The following is a 22,467-nucleotide window of genomic DNA, read 5'->3' as shown; positions in this document are numbered from 1 at the left end:
TCCTGGAATAAATGCCACTTGATTGTGGAATGTAATTCTCTTTATATATTGATGAATTCTACTGGTTAATATTTTATGAAGGATTTCTATATCTATATACATGAGGAATATTGTATATGATTTCCTTTCTTTGTTTGGTCTTTGCCTAATTTTGGTATCAGGGTAATACCAGCTTCAAAATGAATTGAGAAGTGCTCCCTCTCTTCTACTTTCTAGAAGAGATTATATAAAATTAGTATTAATTCTTCTTTAAAGGGTCAGTGGAATTCTCTGGTGCAACCATCTGGGTTTCAAGTTTTCTTTGGGGGGAATGTTTTTCATTATAAATTCAATTTATTTAATAGTAATAGGACTATTCAAATTATTTCACATTGGATGAGTGTGGTGGTTTGTGTTTTTTGAGAATTGGTCCATTTCATCTAAGTTGTCAAATGTACGTGTGTACAATTGTTTAGAGTAGTCTATTGTCATTTTGATATCTGCCTGGTCTGTAGTGATATTCTCTTCCTTCCTGATATTGGTTGTGTCCCCTCCTTTTAACTTTGAGTCTTGCTGGAGGGTTATCAATCTTATTGATCTTTTTCAAAGCTCAAGCTCTTTGTTTCATTGATTTTCTCTACTTGTCTTTCTGGTTTTTTTTTTTTTTTTTTTTTTTTTTTTTAGCGAGAGTACAGGGGTATGGGGGGGTGGGAGGGGTAGAGGGAGAGGAAGAGAGAGAATCTTAAACAAGCTCTATGTCCGGCGCAGAGCCCCACTCAGGGCTAAATCTCACAACCCTGAGATCATGAACTGCTGATCCACCCAGGTGCCCATCTTGGTCTACTAATTACATCTCATATTGTTTCCTTCCTTCTGTTTGATTTGGGTTTATTTTGCTCTTCTTTTTCTAGGTTCTTTAGGTGGGACTTTAGCTTATTGAGATTTTTTCCTCACTTCTAAAGTGTGCGATCAGTGCTATAAATCTCCCTAAAGTAGCCATGCCCCCCACATATTTATATACTGCAACTTCACTTGCATTTAGTTCAATACACTTTTGTCATTTCCTCTGAGACTTCCTAGGAGTGTGTTGTTAAACAGCACGTGTTGTGTAGTTTCTGAGAGTTTAGAGAAATTCCTGTGTAAATGTCCCTTTTCTTATAGGGATACCAGCCAAACTGTATTTAGGGCCCACTCCAATCAGGGATAATCTCAGTTTAATTTGATTACATCTGCAAAGAGCCTATTTCCAAATAAGATTACATTCTCAGGTTCTAGGGATTAGGACCTAGATATCTTTGGGGGGCCATTTTTCAATCTACTACAGAGACTTTGTTTTAACTCTAGAACAAAGTACTGGGAAAATGATTGTCCTCCTTTTACGCTAGTCACAACCCATCTCAGAAAACATGCAGCACCTTTTACTCACAATTGTATACAGGATTATGATGGGTGCAACTGGAGATTAGAGGCAATAAATTGATAACTGCCAAAGAACTAATTTCAAATATAAAGTGTTTTCTTCAATTAATTTGACGATCAATATAGAAAATACTAAATCACACACAAGTATAACGAGTTTTCTTTTGTAGCAAGATCAAATTTTGTTATGATATATGGATCTAAATAATCTTTATTTTAAAGAATGCCTTTCCCACTAGAGATTAATCTTCAGAGCAAGGCTCTTATCCTGTACTGTTGAATCCTCAGGGCTTAGCCTAGGGTCTAAGATATGTTAGGTACTCAATAAATATGTGTTCAATAGATTGAATAAATGAAAGCATACAATTTGATGATAGCATTTGCATGAATTCCTTTAACAAGACCAATGCTTCTATTTTGACCCCAGTCCAGATCCTCTGCTCTGTCTACTTATAGATCCCACCATGGTGGCCCAGTCTTTTCTGATATAAATGTTGACATGATATGTGTAGGGTACTCTAAATCTTTTTGTGTGCGTGTCCTAAAAAAATTCAGTCCTAAAAATAAAACATCTTCATTAATTGCAGAGCTGTCATTTTCTTTTTTTACATTTTGATCTTGTGAAATTTTCAAAACACAAAAATACAATGACTAAGGTAGCAAGCATCCATGCTCCAGCTATCCATGGATGTGACCCAGCCTTTAGAAAAAGAAATCCACCCGGACATAACCAAAGTCCACTTTAACTTTTCCAGTTCCATTTTACTCTCCTGCCCACACTCCATCTCATTATCATGACCTTGAGCTATACACTTTCAGTTCTTTCTGCAAACACTTATATCTAGATCTTCTATTTACCTTTACTCTTTCTTACAGAGTTTGAGTACAGAAATATTTTAATTTGTAAATACAGATAGCCAATTGTTTATTTATCCTTCATGCATTGATTTGTAATGTCATTTTTAAAATTTTTTATTTTTTAATATTTATTTATTTAAGTAGCCTCTACACTCAACATGAAGCTTGAACTCACGACCTTGAGATCAAGAGTCACCTGGTCTTCTGACTGGGCCAGTCCGGCGCCTCTACATATTTTAGATGTAATTTTCTATTTTTGTTAGTGTCTCCTAAATTCCCTTTTCTATACCACTAGCCTTTTAGTTTATCGCTGGCCAATAGCACACTGCTTAATTACTATAGCTTTATGAGGAATAGTGACACCTAGTAAGGCAATTCCTCCAGTTTTGTTCTTCATCTTGGTTATTCCTGCATCTTTACTACTCCAGTAAGTTTTTGGATCAGTTCATCAGATTTCATAAAAAAAAAAAAAAAAATAGAAAAACAAACCTAATTAGTATTTTGCCTGAAAATGAATTAATTTATAATTTTATTTAGGGGATTTTACCTCATTATGATATGGGAATCTTGGAATCTACGAACATAACATTTCTCCATTTTCAGGTCTTACATTTAACCTATATAAAATATCTAATATAAAATATTTTTTAATGTTCTATATTTTCTACATAAAGATCTTTGGCAGACGCCAGCCATCTAATAGCTTTGCCAGTATTGGAGAACTGTGTTTTTAATATGTTTTCTAAATAATTATTGGGATAATAGTACCTAGTGTTTACCTTCTAAGGATTTCACAAACATTAACTAATCTAATCTTCATAACTACTGTGAGAGATAAATAATATTGTTAGCTCCCATTTTATAGGTAAGGAAACTGAGACACAGAGAGACTACGTATCTTGCCCTAAGTCACACACACACACACACACACACACACACACACACACAGTCATATATATACACACACATGTATATATACATGGGTGTATATATATATACATATTTAGGATTATATGTGTGTATGTAGATATATATATAGGATTAGAAAAGAATTAGGATGTCCTGCCATCAGGTTGTCAGGGAGTAGGGTGCCTCATAGAAGGCCTTAGATACTTAAAGTAACTGTGGTTAATCTATAAATGGGGCAAACAAAAGGACCTTATCCTGCCCAAATACTCTGTGACAAAATCAAATCTGATTTGCTCTTTCACTGTTATGGATTAAAATTACAAGCTCATACTAAAATTTATAAAATGAAATTATAAAATGTGAAGCAAAAAATAGGTAAATATCCCTTTAAGAGTTGTGCTGTTGTAGAATATTAAATCATTTTGTAGCTGCCTGGCCATCTGACAAGAACTGAAAAATAAGAAAATGAGTTTTGGAAAGGACAAAGCATTCCTAAGTTCTATAGGCACATAGGAATGGGAAAGGACACATCTTATACTGAATATGCCAATGGAGCTCTTGAAGGAAGTTACACAGACTGCTACCACAAGCCAGTAACGATGGAAAAAATCATCTCTTTATAAGGCAAAAATTAATTATTGTTAATTCTGTCTTGAGTGATAGCTGGATGGACCATGCCTATTTTTTTCCAGTTGATGTCTCCAAAATAAACGTATATCATTTATTATTGTCTGGTTTGTAATTTTGCTCTGATAGGTCTGATTTATTCATGTTCTATTTACCTAGTTCTACTCATGTGTAAATATTTTGTAAAAGTTATCTTCTAATCACAACACTGCAGGGTCCCTCTCTGCTTTTTTTTAAGCTGGCCAGCCCTTATGGTTTTGAGGTTGCCAGATTCCACTCATCAAAACAAACCCCTAAAGCTTGTGAGCTCCTGCTCTCTGAGGACTGAACAGCATCTGCAAAATTAAGAATCATCTCAAACCTTCACCTCAAAAATAAATAATAACTAGGAAGTCACACTAGCCTACTTTCATTCTTAGCTTCTCATTTTCAGATATTTTCAGATATTTGCACCTGCCTTAGAATGGACTTATTCTCCAAAGAGCTCAAGTTATTCAAAGGCAAGGTGAAAGTAAGTACTCTGTATGGGCTGTCTCATAGCATATCTTTAATATTATTTTAAAAACAAAAACAAAAATTAAAATTAAAAAAGTAAAAACAAAATTCCATGGGGCACCTGGGAGGCTCAGTTGGTTAAGCCACTGCCTTCAGCTCAGGTCGTGATCCCAGAGTCCGGAGATCGAGTCCTGAATTGGGCTCCCAGCCCCTTGGGGAGTCTGCTTCTCCCTCTTGACCTTCTCCCCTCTCGTGGTCTCTAGCACTCTCTCTCTCAAATAAGTAAATAAAATATTTAAAGATAAAAACAAAATTCCTTTTTAAACTACACATTTATCTCTCTTAGGGGGAAGTTCATCATCCTCTATTATTCTTATGCTTATATAATATTCGTTTCCCGATTAAATTATCTTGTCCAAATAAAAACTAATTTTGGTTCCTGTATATCAGAATATCCAAAATCTCCCTAAGGACCACTAAGAATCCCTAAGCAGTCCAAGAATCCATGAATGTGACTCAGGCCAAAGAGACCAATCCTACTTCAGTGGTAGACATTGTCAGTTGCTATACCAGCAACTCCTCTTCTCTTTCTAACAGAACCTTGATTTTATTAGTTGCTCTCCATGTAGCTATTTTCTTCAGGGAAGACAGGGCCCACCACCCTCCCCAGCAGGTGACTCTAGACTGACTGGAACCAGTCATAGATGTTTTATCCCTCTTGACAAACGTTTTGTTTCGTATAGCATGGGACCCAGTGAGACACAGGGAGAAGTCTGCTGAGGGACTTTGGGGAAATGTTTTCCTTTTCCTAAAAAGAGACCCAAGATAGATTTCTTTTTTCCCTTCCTCTTAATATTGATATGAAAGTGTGTGATGTCTGGCGCTGCTGCAGTCATGAAGCAACCATGAGGTAATCTGCTGTCATGAGGAGAATGGAAGGATAGAAAGGATGGAAAGGTCCTTGGCTTCTGATGACTTTTTGAGCCCCTGAATTAACCAACTCTAGAAGAGCCCTACCTTACAGAATTCTGATTATATGAGAAAAATCAATTAAGGAATGTATTTAGTTAAAAGTAATGGAAATCTCAATTTATAGGGGCTTAAGAAAATAAATATTCCTTTTTCCTTTCAGCATGAGGTCCAGAGGTGGGTATGGGTTGGGTGGGGGGAGGTTGGAAGCTGACTGCCATACAGCAAAGTAGAAGGGCCTATATTAAAAGTAACTCATAATATAGAAATTGAAATATGGGCTTATCAGGTGAAAGTAAATATGAGGGAACATGAATTATCCAGAGCACAGAGTATGGTCTAAAATGAGGACTTGGGCTACAGCTAAGGTTGTGTTTACTTCAGTTTACTACTAAACAGCCCAAAAAAAGGAATGCAAAAAATAAACATGCCATCAGGGGAAAAGTGAGCCAACTTTGCTTCCTATTATGACCCGATTTCTCATAGAAGTGCACTCCAAGTTATCGATACTTCAGCAGCATGAGGAACCCACCACTTCAGAGGAGACCAGACTGGTGAGCTTCCTACCTCTTATGCTGTTAAGCTCAGGAAAAGCAGCCTGGAGATCAAGGATCTACTTGTTATCAAAGAGAAAAAAAATTCTACCAAGAACAAAATCATGCTCCACCTAATTCTGTGACCATTCCATGGATTACACAGGATTAGAACTATATGGATAGAAGCTAAAACAAGGGGTGTCTGGATGGTTCAGTCATTAAGCAGCTCCCTTTGGCTCAGGTCATGATCCCAGGGTCCCAGGATCAAACCCCGTATCAGACTCAAAGAAATAGAGAGAAAACAAAAAAGTAGACGCAAAATCCCCAGGTCCTTGGAGCGAGAAGGCTCCTGAGTTGAGGAGGCTAAAAACCCAAGTCTGCAATAAAAAAAAAAAAAAAAAAACCAAGTCTGCAATGTGCTTGACTGTGCAACACTGTATCAGAGAATAGCCCTCGACGTGGAGAAGAGAAAGGTGGCACGTGATGGAAATTTTAAATCTACTGAGCTTCGTCCGTCAACACTTTTCTTACAGTGAAATAAAAAGAAGCAATATGCAAAGAAGTCAGTCAAGCTCCTAGCAGAGTTAATGAACCAGATGCTCCAGGGAGCTGAGCGGTGAGAGAAAAGGAACCTCCAATGCCAGGTGCTGCCATAAAATCCACACATTCAAGGCCACTGGATGTGAGCTGCTGAGAGTTTTAGAACAGCTTAATGTGTATATAATAGGGCTTGAGAGCAAGAGCACACACGGCTAGCTTCAAGTGGCAGCTAACAGTAATGGGACCGTAAAAAAATAATGGGAGGGGCACCTGGGTGGTTCAGTTGTTAAGCATCTGCCTTCCGCTCAGGTCATGATCCTGGGATTCCGGATGGAGCCCCTCATTGGGCTCCCTGCTCAGCAGGAAGCCTGTTTCCCCCCTCCCACTCCCCCTGCTTGGGTTCCCTCTCTCCCTGCATCTTTCTCAAACAAAAATCTTTAAAAATATAATAATAATGGGAATTAATAACAGTCTGGCATCATTCCATGCAGGATAGCAGTTTTCAAAGCGTAATCTCTGGAACAGCAGCATCAACAGCACCTAGCAACCTAGCACCAAGTACTCACCCTCCTCGCCAAGACTACCGCGTCTAAGCTTGGGCAAGGAGCCCAGCAATCAGTGAGTGTTCTAACACAAGGCCTTTAGGAAATTCTAATGCATGCCCAAGTTTGAGAATCACCAGCACCTGGACAAGAAGGCCAAGGCACCAGGAAGCGTGGTGAGGGGTCCAAGGGCACCAGCTCTGAAGTCACTCAGCCTCCAGATTTGCATCTCAGATCTTTACGTCTGGTGGTGTGAAACTGGGCAAGTACTGAAATCCTCTTAACCTATTTATAAGTGTACTTGTCTTAGAGGTTTATAGTAGGGATTACCAGCAACATGCATGAAACCTGCTCATTATACAATATTAGCTATCATTTCACCATCGACATCATCATAGCACGACCTGAAGGCATGACTATGTTAATTTCTCTGGGTAGGAAAGCACCAGGTACTCAACGTTCAATGTATTTTATAAAATAAAACAAGAAGGTAGGTACAATTACTAGCAAGATTTGCATATGAATGGTTGAATTAATAATAACTCTTCTAGGACTCAACATATTTAGCACTGTTTTAATGCTTTACATATATTAATTCATCTAATCCTCTTTAATTCTTACAGTAACTGTACAGAGTTTGGGGGCCCCTGGGTAGCTCAATTGGTTGAGCATCTGACTCTCTGGGTTTCAGCTCATGATCTCAGGGTTGTGGAACTGTGCCCCAAGTCAGGACTCTGGGCTCAGCATGGAGTCCCTCCCTTTTTCCTCTCTCTCCCTCTCTGCCCCTCTTTCCACTTGGTGCAGGCAAGCACATGCTTTCTCTCTCTAAAAACAAACAAACAAACAAAACAAATAACTCTACAGAGTCTATTATTGCCCCTACTTTATGGAGGAAGAAAATGAGGCAAGAGAGGTTAAGTACAGTCCTGAAATTTACAAAGCTAGAAAGTGGTAGAGTCAGGATTTAAACACAGCTAATCTGCCTCGGAGTCTATATGCTTAGCCACTAGGCTATAGTGCTTCTCAAAGTTAAAAACAAATTTTAATGTTAAAGGAAGAAGTTTCAGTTATCCAGAAAATAGACTTATATGGAATATCTCATTCTCTGAGGGATCAGAAAAAGAAAACACTCTATCCTTCTTTCTGCTTCCTGCTCTAGAAGCATCTCTTCCGGATGCATTCAATGCCCCAACTGATTGCACAGATAAACTGGAAGCCTGCAAAGTGGGGAGGCTGTTCCCTCTAAAATGGCAGAATCAGAGGCAGGAAGAGCTAGTGGGAATGCACACAGTGGGAAAATTCATTGATTTCCCCAGCTTCTAATTTTCTCAGTGCAAGGGCATTCCAGGATAGCCCAAATAACTACTACCCTCGGGCAGCAACAGTATCTCTGCTGTGAGTCAGAAGCTCAGACAGTTGAATGTACTAAGAGGAAAGAAGAGAACAGAGCTCAAGGGGGAACAGGCTGCATTGCTCCAAAATGCACTTTTCATGCCTCCACCAGCAGCCTAGGTGCCTGTGTCTGGAAGGAAGGAAGGAAGCAGCTTCCTTGACCTTGGCTGGTAGCTTTTACTGGGTATTTGTCAGGGCTTTCAAAACTTCTCAGTGTTCCAAAAAAGATCAGTCGCCAAAGCTGCAACAGAAGGAGACAGTCATTTGGACAGAAAGCTGGAAGGCAGATCAATTTTACCCTTAACTCGTGCAATGTCTCTGGCTTTTGAATGTCTGCCAAAATCTTTAGGCTTCTTCAAGGTAACCAATCCAAACAATTCACTCTCTGTTTCAACGCTCTGATTGCCAGTAGTTCCAACACATACTGTGTTGTGGTAAGAGAAAACAAAAACAAAAACAGAAGTCTCCCTATTTCTTTCTCGATGGCAGAAAACAATCTAAAATGAAATTGAGAGAATGTGAGATCCTCCCATTATTTAGAATGAAATATCCACTGGAGCAGGTTTTTGGCAGAATGGAAATTTCAATAAGCATGCTAATCCTTTTATTACCTCTCACGGAAAGTGGAATCTCATTTCTCATACACACACTCCCTCAACATCTTATCTCATCTATTATGGAAACAGACATTGAAAAGGAAATACCTATGTTTCACCCTATGAGTTTTCCCACTATCTAATCTGTAAAGGCAAACCAGAAGCAACAAGGTATCATATAGGTCAGAGTAAAATGTTTCCTTTCACTGTGACTGTTCATTATGCTAACGTTGAGAGTTTTTCTATTATGAGCACATTTTCCCTGGCTTTATATTCAATTTATCTGCAAAGACTTGCCCAAAGTGAAAGAATTCTGAGCCTTTACTGGATGTGTAATAATAATAACCTATTATTATTAACTTTTAGGTAGGGGAGTAGTACTTTTTAAGTTCAGTGACTTTGATCTCAGGCAGGAACTGAGCTTCCTACATAACAGAAGAGGAGGAATATGTTAGGTCTACAGAACACATTGCCTCAGTGTCTTTTCTAAGAAAGGTATTCAGAAAACTACTCAGCAGAAAAAGCTTTCTTAAAAGCTTTTAAGATAAGAGACTCTTAACTTTTCCTAGAGCGAAACAGGAATATCCTCTTATTTTCCATTTGACAGAATCCCTTTCAGAAACTCCCAAAACTCTTAACAAAGTACACTTCATGTCATTTTTACAGCTGTGTTCTGGGAATTGAAGAGATGAGGAAGTGATGGGCATTGTGGACTCTCTTCCACCCCTCAAACTCTGCTAAGGCAGTGTGGACAGACTCAGACCAGAGTTGCAAGGCTGAGCCCCAGTGGCACAGCTGAGAGCAGGCGAGTGGACAACTAAGGAGTGGATGTGGGAGAAAAAGAAAAAGAAACAAAACTTCCTTTCCAAATATGTGGAGTAGAATTATACTTCACAATTGATAAGAATGTTTTTAAAACTGGAAAACTAGTCTCCCCAACAGATAACTACTAATTACAAAAGGATAAAGAGTAAGCTTACAGTGGAGCAATGCGGGAGTCTCCACCTTAACCAGGGAGTCAAAGTTAACATCCACAGTACTGGGGTGCCCACATCTTGCATCTCCTGATAAGATGTATGGAGAAGAACACAGCCTCACTTCTGCAATAATCCTGTCAAAACCACAAGGAGACTTCAGACATATCCAGACAGAAGGATACTGCAGAAAACAACTGGCTTGTACTCTTCAAAAATGTCAAGGTCATGAAGATCCATGAAATACAAAGACTGAAGAACTGGTCCAGATTACAGAAGACAGAAGGAACATGACCACTGAAGGTAACACTATGGAGAGTAAACATTACTGGGACCCCAATGTCCCAATATGGAAAAGGTCTAGAGACTAGAGACCAGTATCATTTTAATGTCAAACTCTTGATTTTAATCATTGTGTTGTAGTTACGTAAAAGAATACACTTACTTTAAGAAACCACACTCTGAATTACTTAGGAGAAAGGGGTATCATGTCAGTAAATTACTCTAAAACTATTGGAAGAAAGAAACAAGATGGGCCAGAGGAGGGAGACACACCATAAGAAACTCTTAATCTCAGGAAACAAACTGAGAGTTGCCGGAGGGGAGGAGGGTAAAAGGGATAAGGTGGCCAGGTGATGGACCCTTGGGAGGGTATGTGCTATGGTGAGTGCTGTGAAATGTGTAAGACTGATGATTCACAGACGTGTACCCCTGAAACAAATAATACATTGTATGTTAATAAAAAAAAAGGAATACAAAAATAAAATCTTTTTAAAGAAAAAAAAACAATAGAGAAGGATAAAGCAAATATGGTAAAAATATCTTTGTTATATTTTAACAGCTTTCTACAAATCTCAAACATCAAAGTTACATTTAAAATTTATAACATAAAACATGAAGATATGTTTCCACAGTCTAAGGGGAAAGGAAAGGAAAACAAAACAAAACAAAACAGCTTAATCCACTCACAGGGAAGCTCTTTGAGGGAATACTGTAGTTTCTAGATTTGCTTCCCTGTCCTGCTGTCCCTTCTTTTCTCTCACAAACGCTTAAACCTTCATTGTCAACTTCCATTTCTACTTAAGAAAATCCCCATTCTCTTGGAACCAGTGTAATACATTGGACTCGGTAGCTTACTTCCCAAATACTGAATAACTCAGTCCAGAATGACATAAACAGGGAGGGTTGTAGACGGATGAATAGTGGGGCTTCGAGGACCCGCCCAGTAGGGCATCCTTCCACTGGTGCGAGGCAACAACATGCCTCGTCATTCTTCCTGCTTATTTACAAATTCAAAACTGTATCAGATTTGCACATCTGTCTTTTTCTCTCCCACACATACACCCTAAGAACAAAGAGTGATTTTCTGAGACGACACAGAACAGGTTCATGCTGAAGAAGAGAGCACGCCCTCTTAAATTAAGTAATCTTCGCACAGTCCCTCTTTCAGCAAGAAGATGGCACTTGTCATTATTGAAGTGCATTCCAACTACTGCTCTCATGTTCGTCCTCCAGTTTCCCAAACACAGATCGGGGCCTGTAGATGAGGAACAAAAATCCATTGCTTCAAACAACAGTTATCTGTCCTTGCTTGCCAAATTATGGCTACCAAAAGGCCCAAGAGAAACTCTGGAGTTACAGCTTTTCCATAACTTAAGTCTAGATAAATATTCTAGATAGTGGGTTCTCATGGGGGTCAGTAGGAGAGCATATCAGCATCTAACCACAAGAATGCAGGGGATTTGTAGGGGCAGAGGCTTATGGAGTGAGCATTTGGAACTACCTGTCTCCACTTTACCACTGGGATCTTTGCTCAGTGTTTTCTCTTCTAAGACTCCATCCCTATCTTAATGTGTACCCTCATTCTCCTTTTAGGACATGTCTCCATTTCTCCCTTTGCTTCCATTCTAATTGCACCACCCTCATTCAAGGTTCCTGGACTGTAAACTTAGGCCTTAAAACTAAAAGGAACCAATCAGGGGCGCCTGAGTGGCTCAGTTGGTTAAGCAAATGCCTTCGGCTCAGGTCATGAACTCAGGGTCCTGGGATGGAGTCCCATGCTCCTCGCTCAGCGGAGAGCCTGCTTCTAACCTCTCCTCTCCACTTGTACTCTCTCTTGCTATCTCTGCCTCTCTCTCTCTCAAATAAATAAAATCTTTAAAAAAAATAAAATAAAAGGAACCAATTAGAAAAAGCCTTGAAAGAGAAATAAAACTTAATCCAATGTGATTAAGAATGATACACATTAATTCTATCAGGAAAAAATATGAAAATAATTTAAAGTAGAACAATACAGGAATAGATTAGCTGAAACCAATCAAATGGACCAAACGTAAACTCCCATATATGAAGAGAAGGATGAAGTTAACAGATCTGGAGGACTGAGGCTCACTGACAGCCAAAGATGTTAAGACAGATTTTAAGGGCATCTGTAGTTCCAGAGCTCAGATGTTCCAGAGGATATCTCTGGTTAATATTCAGCTTCAGCTAATTTAAAATGTAATCTACAGAAGTGCTTATAATGTTAACCCCAAAACTATTTGGATGACATAATTGTTTCCAAGAGAATTAGTAGCTTTAAACTTGGAGAATTTTGTGTGTGTGTATGTGTGTGTGTGTGTGTGTGTGTGTGTGTGTGTGTTTACATATATGCTTAAGTAAATCAAACCTATAAGTCAAGTAAGTCAAACCTATTTCTTTTTTTTTTTTTTTAAAGATTTTATTTATTTATTTATTTATTTGACAGAGAGAGACACAGTGAGAGAGGGAACACAAGCAGGGGGAGTGGGAGAGGGAGAAACAGGCTTCCTGCAGGGCAGGGAGCCAATGTGGGGCTCGATCCCAGGATCCTGGGATCATGACCTGAGCTAAAGGCAGACGCTTAACGACTGAGCCACCCAGGTGCCCCAGTCAAACCTATTTCTTAGTAAAGTTTAGAAATAATCGAGAAAATCTAATCCGTTACAAAACATGTCATGCTTGTGATTCCAAATTAAATTGATGGTGCTAGAAAACTGATTTATAGCAAAGATTTTATGCTGAAATCCATCAGTTTTAGAAAATTTAAGAAAACCCAAGAGTTATTTTTATAGGTTACATTTATCCTTTTAAAATGGTTACTTAAATACTGGAAAGGCTCTCACAAGTGACTAAGCAACTTAGAAAGAAAATAAAATTCAATTTCATTAAGTGTAGTATTAAATGTGTAAGGGAGCTTTAGTTTATGAATGGAATCAAACATTAATCAACCACATCCCTAAAATTCCAAAAATGTGCCAGATTTTTAAATAGAATGAAATGATCAAATTAAATTTTAAGCTCAAGGAAGGACTATATTTTTAACATATATATTTGGTACATTAAGTATTGATTTTAAAAAAAATAAAGTTTTTAAAAAATTTTTTTAAATTAAAAAAAAAATAAACATAGTCTTTCCAGGATCCAAAGCCCCATCGTCAAGAACCCAGAAAACTCCTATTGATGAGAGGACCACCATAGCTTCCTAACATGGTGTGGGTCCTTCCCCTCAAAGTACAGTCTGCATACAGCTAACAGACTGAAGTTCCCAAAATGACACTAGGTAATGTGTCTCTTCAGAAACCTCTAATTCTTTGATCTTTCCCTTTTCTGTTTAAACACAGAAAAAAACCTGAAACAGAAGATCTACGTTTCTACTCTATGCATTGCTTTGTCTCTTTTTCACCTCTACGATTCTATTTGTTTTTAACCAGGAAGTCACTGTAATAACTAAGTTATTACCTCATTAATTTCCCTCTCTTCTACTGTACTCAATTCAATATTATTTTCAATTATCATTTAGTAAATTTTCTGTTAAGCCCCAGCAATTAAAAACCTGTTTCATCAAGACTGTTTCTAAAATGAAGCAAGTTCTTTTTCTTCTTTCTTATAAGTACTTAAAAACACAATTTGAACAAAACATAGTTTCATTATGATGTCCATCAAGAACTGCAGGATTTTAATAATGCAACCTTGAGAATGATTTCCGAGATTTAATCGTAAGAGTAGCAGAGAATGTTAGCTGCCTACCCTCAACACCATTCTCTCCTTCCTCATTGGTAACAGAATGCCAAGTTTTTTCCAGGTGCATTGCCAACTGAATAAAAAACTAAATTTCAGCCTCCTGTTCAGTCGTAGCCATGTGACTAAGTTCTAGCCAATAAGATATGAGCATAACTTCCATGTAAGATTTCAGTAACGGATGCTTAAAGCATGCTCAGGTCCCTTTGTATCCTTATTCTATTCCTCCTTTTTCAATGTGGATATTATGGCTGGCACAACAGAAACTACCCAGGACCCTGAGATGACCTTGAGGATGGAAACCACTTGTTAGCATGGCAGAACAGAAAGGGAGGATGCCAGATATCTGATGACAGTAGATAGCCTATCATCAGACCTCTTTTATATGACAAGAAATAAACTTCAACCTCGGGGTGCCTGGGTGGGGGTCAGGGGTTTAAAGCCTCTGCCTTCAACTCAGGTCATGATCCCAGAATCCTGGGATTGAGCCCCATATCAGGCTCTCTGCTCAGCAGGGAGGCTGCTTCCCTCTCTCCCTCTCTGCCTGCCTCTCTGCCTTCTTGTGATATCTGTCTGTTAAATAAATAAATAAAATCTTAAAAAAAAAAAAAGGAAGTAAACTTCAACCTTGTATAAACCACTGCTATTTTGGGGTTTTCTATTAGGTGCAATTAAACCTTTTTCTAAATGACATATAGAGGTATATTTTTAACATGTTAATAAATACTAATGAGCATTCTAAATACTAATGAGCATTCTTGCAACAAGTCTCTTGAAATCAATAAGTAGCATTAAAAGATTAAATGAAACACTTCCACTAATTAAACAAATACTCAAATATAACATTCACATAGCATCTTTCAAAGAAAGTAGCAAAGGCGATCTCCCCTCTTCAAATGTCAGAAATTGATTCAATAAGAAATCGACTCAATATCTAAAAAGTTCAAATATAGCCGTCATCTATGTCTATAACTATACAGAGAAGATTATCTATTTTTTCAGGTAAACTTGTCCTTTACTCTCTATAGTCCCGTAAGTGTTACTAAAAATGTCTCATGTTATATTCAAGCTTTTCTTTAAAAAAAAAAAAATTACCTTTTCCTCTGCTAATTGAACAGATCTTTGGCATCTCCAAAATTGGTATCTCTGCTTCTAATTCATGCCCCACATTCTGTTATCACAAGAATCTTTTCGAAACACTAGTCTATCATGTCCCCAAGTCTTTGCTGCCTCCCCTTCACTTTATGCATGCGTTCCATCACCTTTGCGGGTTTGCACAGTGCCCCCTCATTTGGTTCCTGTACTTAGTCAAATTTATTTCTCAGTATTTCCCAAACTATAAGTTTCCCTTTGCCTCCTGCACTTTCATTGTAAATCAAGAACCAGTGAGAAGCCAAGAGGAGCCAGAGGTAGGAACAAGATTAAGCCAGTGGGCATTGGGACCCTGCTGATCTTGACCGTAATGGTAGATACATGGGCGTATACATTTGTCCCACTCACCACCTTGTACATTTAAATGGCTGCATTTGATTTTATATAAGTGAATTTTCTGTAAAGTTGATGGGGAGAAAAGTTAAGTAGGAGTCAGTAATCTTGTCAACTGAAAACCAAGGGGCTATACAGGCAGCAGATTGAAGCAGCCCCAGGTAGAGGGTTCCTGGCTTCTGAGAGCATGAGAGCCAGGGGGAGACAGAACAGCATGGATGCTGGAGGAGGAAAGAGGTTCCAATGTAGCAGGCTGAGGTCAGTTTTCAGCATAAAACCAAATGGTGGGGGGGGGGGGGGGAGAAAAGACAAGACAATACAGGCAGGGAAGGGGAGCCCACATTTGAAGTCTGGCATACGCAAGCCCACCTATACAAAAGGTCCAAGCGTCTGCTCTCCTACTCGCCCTTAGTTCGCTGTGCTCCTATCTCGTGTCTCCAGCCCCACAAACCTTGAATCTGCAGAGAGCTTACCTTCTTTGTATCTTTTCTTCATAGTGTTCCCCCATTTTTTCTTCGGGGGATTACTAAAATGTAATCCTGGATTGGTTCGCTTTCTCCATTTAGTGGATTTCCTCAGAGTTCAATGTTGGCAAGAAACTACAGTAATAAATAATTCCTCTTTCCAGCAGATGTTGTTTCTGGTTTTTCGGATCAGAGGAAAAGAAAAAAAAAACCCGCTGTGATTTTCCAATAAATCTGCTAAACACCGCAATGAATTACGAATTTGCGCAGAGGCTATATCATCTGAGAGGCCAAAATGCAAGTGGCAAATATTTCATATTTGAAAGTTATGGCTTATTTCAATCCATCAGGAAACTATTTTTTTAGGCTCGGCATTCTTTCTCAATTAAAAGTCATGGAATTATACAATTATATTGGTAATGATAATTATTCATCTCATTTACTGTTATACTCAAATTCTAATGAAAATTCTGAGATTTTCATCTCTTTAAATACATTTTTCCACAGTACTGCCATCTTTCCTTCCTGAAACAGCATCTAATTAACATGGCAAGAAAAAAAAGTGAGATTTCCTTGGATGTTTCTTTTTGTTTCCAATATTGGCTTTCTGGGCAACACGAAAGAAATGAATTATAATAAAATTTCCTTTCTTCACTGGCTATCTTTTCCATATAACAAACATTATACTGTTTTCAAGATAAAAGCCATAGCATCCAGTAGAAACACAATTTTTATACATCTTTAGATCTATGACAAAAACACACATAAACAAATTTAAAGAGTTCTAGATATAATGTGAAAGCCAAGAAATACTTTGTAGCACAATCACTATATGCAGGTGTAGACTATCTTTCCTTAGAGTGTGCTATATAGTTCTGATTTTATATTTATTTACATCATTATTTGATCAATGTCATGAGTTCTGGAGGGCCTGGAACCTATTTGTTTTAACTGAATCTCCAATACCCAGCTCAGTGTCTAGAACCTGGTGGGCACTCAATAAATTGTATTGCATGCATGGAGAAAAGGTTATCTCAAGTTATATAAAGCAACCATACCAAGGGGCAAGAGGAAACTTTTGGAAGTGATAGATACATGTTCATTATCTTAAATGTGGTGATGGCTTCATAGGGGATACCTATGTCCAAACTTCTCAAATTTAAATTTAAGCAGATGAAGTTTATTGTGTGTCAATTATATCTCAATAAAGCTGCTTTTTAAAATCTCAAAATCCATGACAATACCATGCTAAATGTATTACCTATAAAGTTCACAGAGTATATTACAATAATATTTACAGAGGATCAGTACTACTAGAATGTTGTTTGTTAATTTTGGGGGGGTGGACTTGTACTTCTGATTAGGTTCTAATTTACAATTCCTGGCTATGATAGGAAAGAATCGTTTAAAGTAAAAATCTTACCATTTAATTAGTCTCTTATCAGTTTGAACTAAGAGGTATGAATTTTAGATCTCAACCCTAAGACTGTTTTCCCTTAACTGTTCGTTTACTTTCTGAGTAAAATATTCAGTAACTTTTTCCCTAAAAGATTATCTGTGAACTGAATGCTATTTTAAATAGACTGGATGATAGTTTTTAAATTTTCTATTAAAAGTCCTTTCATATGGGGCACCTGGGTGTCTCAGTGAGTTAAGCCTCTGCCTTCTCAGGTCATGATCTCAGGGTCCTGGGATCAAGCCCCACATTGGGCTCTCTGCTCAGCAGGAAGCCTGTTCCCCCCCCCCCCACCTGCCTCTCTGCCTACTTGTGATCTCTGTCAAATAAATAAATAAAATCTTTAAAAAAAATTTTTAAAGTCCTTTCATATAATACAAATCCACATTTTAAAATTCTAGTTTCATTTAAACAAGAGTAAAGTATTTTCAATTACAGTGAAGAAAATATCATTGTACTTTTTTGTTGGAGATTCCAAGGATATGAAGATGATAGTAATGTTTAAAAACATTATAATTTTTTTTAAGATTTTATTTATTTATTTGACAGAGAGAAATCACAAGTAGGCAGAGAGGCAGGCAGAGAGAGAGGAGGAAGCAGGCTCCCTGCTGAGCAGAAAGCCCGATGTGGGGCTTGAACCCAGGACCTGGGATCATGACCTGAGCCGAAGGCAGCGGCTTAACCCACTGAGCCACCCAGGTGCCCCAAAAACATTATAATTTTGAATTAAAACCTTGCTAAGGTGTTGGAACAGAAAATGATGATACAGTCATGAGAAATGAATCATAGGCATGAGAGAAAGTATTGATTTTATCATTGAGTAAGAGTAAGTGCCTGAATTATTCAATGACAACAGATTTAGAGCTTTTAGTTGAAATTGGTTTGTTTTTAAAATTTCATCACTTAATTTTGACAAAAGCCAATATGGTATCATAAGATTTTTCTGATCTCAAGTACTTCATGACAAATATGCTCTAAATTATTTCATGTAAATAATTCTGACAAAGTAATACATTCCAGTATACATGTTGATGAAGGGCATAACTTGTTATCATTTTAAATAGAATGCTACCTATTCTGCTACTGATGTCCACTGTACAATCTTAGGGAACCAGATCATTCGCAGTACACACAATTTTCAATTCATTCATTCATTCTACAAATATGTATTGATACTGTGCCATACGACAGACACTAATTGGAATTGAGACAAATGTAGCAAGACCTATTTCTCATAAACATGTAAACAAGCAAATAAGAAAACTTCAGATAGAGATAAGTGCTAGGAGAAGGATGGAATAAGACAAGGTGGTGGGGGCCAGCACTCTGGGAAATGGGGCAATCTAAGTTGGGGTTGGGTATGGGATAATCCGAGCCCAGTGACCAAATGAGGGGGCAGAAGATGAATCTGAGAGAAAGGCAAGGAGAAAAAACATAAAGGGTATGAGTTTCATTCCCAGTGCTATAGGAAGCCACTGAAGAGTCTTGAGAAATAAACCAATTTGTGTTTGAAAATAATAACCACGGCACCTAGAATATGAATGGGTGACAAAAATAAAAGCAGACAGATCCGTGAGGAGGTTATTATAGGTGAGAGATCATGGTATACAAGAGTGGCAAAGATGAAGGGAAGTGGATAGAATTAAGATATATTTTGGAAACAGAGCCTAAAGAATTTTCTGGTTTATTGGAGGGATGTGCATGTAAGGGATGGTGACAGAAAGAGAGCAATTAAGATGGGAAGACTTGGGAAATATGCCTTACAAATCTAATAATATAATATGTTAACCCTACCCTATCTGCTGAATCAGTGTAATACCATCTATGCACCAAAGGTAATAAGCATATTTTCTTACAATAACCAGGTAGCTTTGCAATTTGATAGAATGTTATGTCATATTTTAACCTCAATTTTCAACTAAAATTGTAATTATCGATAATTTAACATTAATGTATCCAATTATTCTGTGCATCTGCAGAAGAATTTAGAGTATAGTGGCCAGCACTATTCAGCATCTGTAATTTATGGGAGTGTGGAAATAGGTTTTCCACACCTCAGTCCTAACTGGATGCCGGGTTCTCAGGCATGAGAACACCTTCAGGCCACAAGTTCACAAAGCATTTTTGGCTGTAATATAGATCAGCAAACAGCATTCCTCTCTCACCAACATGACTATGAGTTCCTCCCAAAGGAGACCAAAGTCTTAATCCTTGGTGGTCCCAAACAACAACCAACTCAGGCAACATCAGGTAAGTGAAAACCCACCAAGGTAGGAATATCCTCTAACATTTCTTTTTGAATTTCTGGACTTGGTAATTTTTTTGCCTGACAATGGCAAAGACATATTTTTAACATCTTTATTTAGCTCTAATTCACATAGCATATAAGTCACCCATTTAAAGTGTACAGATTTCCAAGGAGAAGCTTTGTCATAGTCAAACTGATCTCTCTGTTCCTCCCAAGGATATAGGTTTTTCGATCATTGTTTCCCTTAAACATTCACTAAACAATCACTGTTGAGTATTTACTATATGCTAAGCATTCCTACCTGAAATAATGTCTCTGTTTCATTTCTACAGCCTTAACCCTGACTTTAAGACCCAGTTCAATCATGTTGATCACCTCAGCTCTTGGACTCTCTCCTTTTCTCAATGTCTGTGGGCTACTGGACATTAAGTATCAGCCACTTTGTTACATTACATTGCTGGTTACATTTGTTACATTGCTCTCACATCTGATTTAGGTGTCTTTGTCACCTAGCACTCTGGCTTGGCACCTCACACATTTTATGCATTTAATGTATATCTTGTGGAGGATGATAAAACCTGGTCCTTGGAGAAGATGTCCTTGAATAACCCTCTCCTTCTAAATCTACCAGTAGTGTAGTCATAGGACCTGAAAGCTTTGAAATGATCTTGCTGACATCTGAATGGTACTATAGATTCTGTGACAAGGTCATGGTGCTGGAACCAGAGTCCCGTGCCAGGGACTGGCACACTGCAATTTGCTCACCAAAGGAAGATGAAATCATCTGAGATGGCTTTGAAATCAAGCTGATGTAGATTAGTGCAGTATTCTTTGTCAATCAGGTTTCTGACCTCATAAAAATGTGTGTGATTTCTAGCAATCAGGAATGAGTTGTTTTTCAGAAATGAGTTTGTCGGGATACTCTTACCATTATAGATATAGTGATAGAATAATCTGGGAGTCAACACACAGCAAGATACAGTCTATATCATGCAATGATCTTCTCTGTATGAAAGGCAGTTGTCATTTCCTGTACAAGTGGCCTATGTTGTCATTTTCACTGATGGGTTGTTAATGGGACACACAAACACAGAGACACATATAAACTGGATTGCTGTCTGGAAAACAGAGGTAATCTCTGGAACTCCCTTCAGTTAATTATTATTTGTAAATAAGCAGAACTGAGCTTCATTTGAGGGCTTGTTAGGAATTACAAAGGTAACTGTTCATAAATCGAATACTGGCATGCTGCTCTGCACTGGTTTTGAGTAAAAACTGGGACGGGCTTTGCATAAAATTACACCTAAAATGTTAGTCATAAAAGCTCAGCATTATCTCTAGTTTCTGTTCACTAACTTTTAAAGCTGTTTTTCTGTTGTTGTTGTTGTTGTTGTTATTGTTGTCATTGTTTACTCTCTCCAAGTTGTACTTACCCTTTTAATTTTGTTCCAGACTCATATTTATCAAGTCAGAGGATGCCTGCTTTATACAGGAGGTCCTGGACCTGGAAGAAATAAAAATGGCCAGTGACAACTTCCTAAGAAGACTGCATGCTCATTTCTTGTTTTTTTTTTTATAAGAACATAACGTGCAAATCATGACCATCACTAGAACACAGTTATCTTGAGCCCTGCTCTACCCTTGCTGATGTTCCACGAATCCTGGAAATACATTTTCTTTGTTCTAATCCCAGCCTCTGACTCAGAGCCAAGTGGAGTGGTCTCTTCATAAATATGCATTGATCGCCTGGCAAGAGTATTCCTGTAGGGCAGGGCCCTGATTAGCAAATGTTACCTGCAGGAGGCAAAGGAAATACCACAAATGGAGATAAGATGCTACTAGATTTCACTTTTTCTTGAGGTTTGGGAATAATCACTTATCTCTGTGGTCAAGCCTCCTCAGATCTCTCCCTGCAGGATCTGAAAGCAGCTCACGTGAAAGGCCTCCATGTAAGGTCTCTCTTCCACTGGGAGCTGGACCAAGAGCACAAGATGAGGGAAGAAGCAATTTGCTTCTAACTTAATATTCCTTTCTTACCATCTCAGCAGCTCACCAGAATCTACATAAAACCTCACATCCTAACTCGATGATAAGATCAGCAAATGTATATATACCTCTACCATAGTGGTCTCCATACTTGTTACCATAGACCTCGGTATAAAAAATAAGAGGTAATGAAGTTGTGACGATCTCTAAGATACGAAGGAAATTAAAATCTCGTCTATATTTATGGATTTTTAATATTAGGACATTTCCTAATATATTTCAGGTAAAACTACTGTACCCAACTTCCTGCAGGTTTGAGTAAAAGCAAAAACCCGAAACAAACAAACCAAACCAAAAGTGATTTTTGAACCACCTGGCCCAATAGTTAAATTTATTGCAATTCCCGAGCTTTGTTGGGCTACAGAGCACGCGCTGGCGGGACGCACCGGCCCACTCGCAGGGGTTCCAGACGCACCCAGGCACCAGTGGCAGGAGGAGCACTAGCTCCGGGGTGAGCCCGGCCTCAGAGCCTGTTGCTCGCGGGCCAGACGAGGGAGCAAGTGCAGCTCAGGCGGCGAGGGCTGGTGGCCGCCCGGAGAGGCTAGAATTCCACCCAGGCGGCAAACTCCCGCTTCCCTTCCATTGCCGGGGCTGGAACTTAACCCTTGGCGTCCCAACCCCTCTCGCCCTTCGCCGGCCCACTCGGACCCAACACTGCTTTCCAGACCGCGGGCAACTCCATTGTTATTACAAGCCAGAGGGTAGCGGGAGGGGACACGGGGAGATGCATGCGCCAAAGCACCCCTTCCCCTCTGGTCAAGATTTAGGAGAGTCAGAGTGGTGTTGACGAAGGAAAAGCCAAGCCGCAGCTTCGAGGCGGAGCGAGGGCGCCCAGCCGGGAAGAGGAGGCTGGGAGCTGCCCACCCTACCCCATCAGGAATGGTACGGCCCGGA

The 22,467-nt window shown here is 38.7% G+C and overlaps 1 long non-coding RNA gene across 3 annotated transcripts in view; it reads right to left on the bottom strand.

Annotated features, from left to right (window-relative positions):
- The window catches only part of LOC125093681 (uncharacterized), a 28,080-nt gene extending 5,647 nt beyond the window's left edge, over nt 1–22,433 (bottom strand). The window contains exons 1-4 of one of the 3 annotated variants that reach the window (XR_007125317.1): nt 21,960–22,433; nt 20,961–21,031; nt 15,833–15,999; nt 10,398–10,547 (exon numbers count right to left, since the gene is read on the bottom strand). This is a non-coding gene — a long non-coding RNA (uncharacterized LOC125093681). Of the gene's footprint in view, nt 1–10,397; nt 10,548–10,679; nt 11,374–15,832; nt 16,000–20,960; nt 21,032–21,959 lie in introns of those variants that run through there. The other 2 variants (XR_007125315.1, XR_007125316.1) reach the window with 2 other exon arrangements.
- Between the last annotated feature and the right edge of the window lie 34 nt (nt 22,434–22,467).

Source organism: Lutra lutra, chromosome 2 (assembly GCF_902655055.1).
Source record: "Lutra lutra chromosome 2, mLutLut1.2, whole genome shotgun sequence".
Taxonomy (NCBI): domain Eukaryota; kingdom Metazoa; phylum Chordata; class Mammalia; order Carnivora; family Mustelidae; genus Lutra; species Lutra lutra.
Note: the sequence above shows the minus strand (reverse complement) of the source record. Positions and strands in the feature narration are given on the sequence as shown.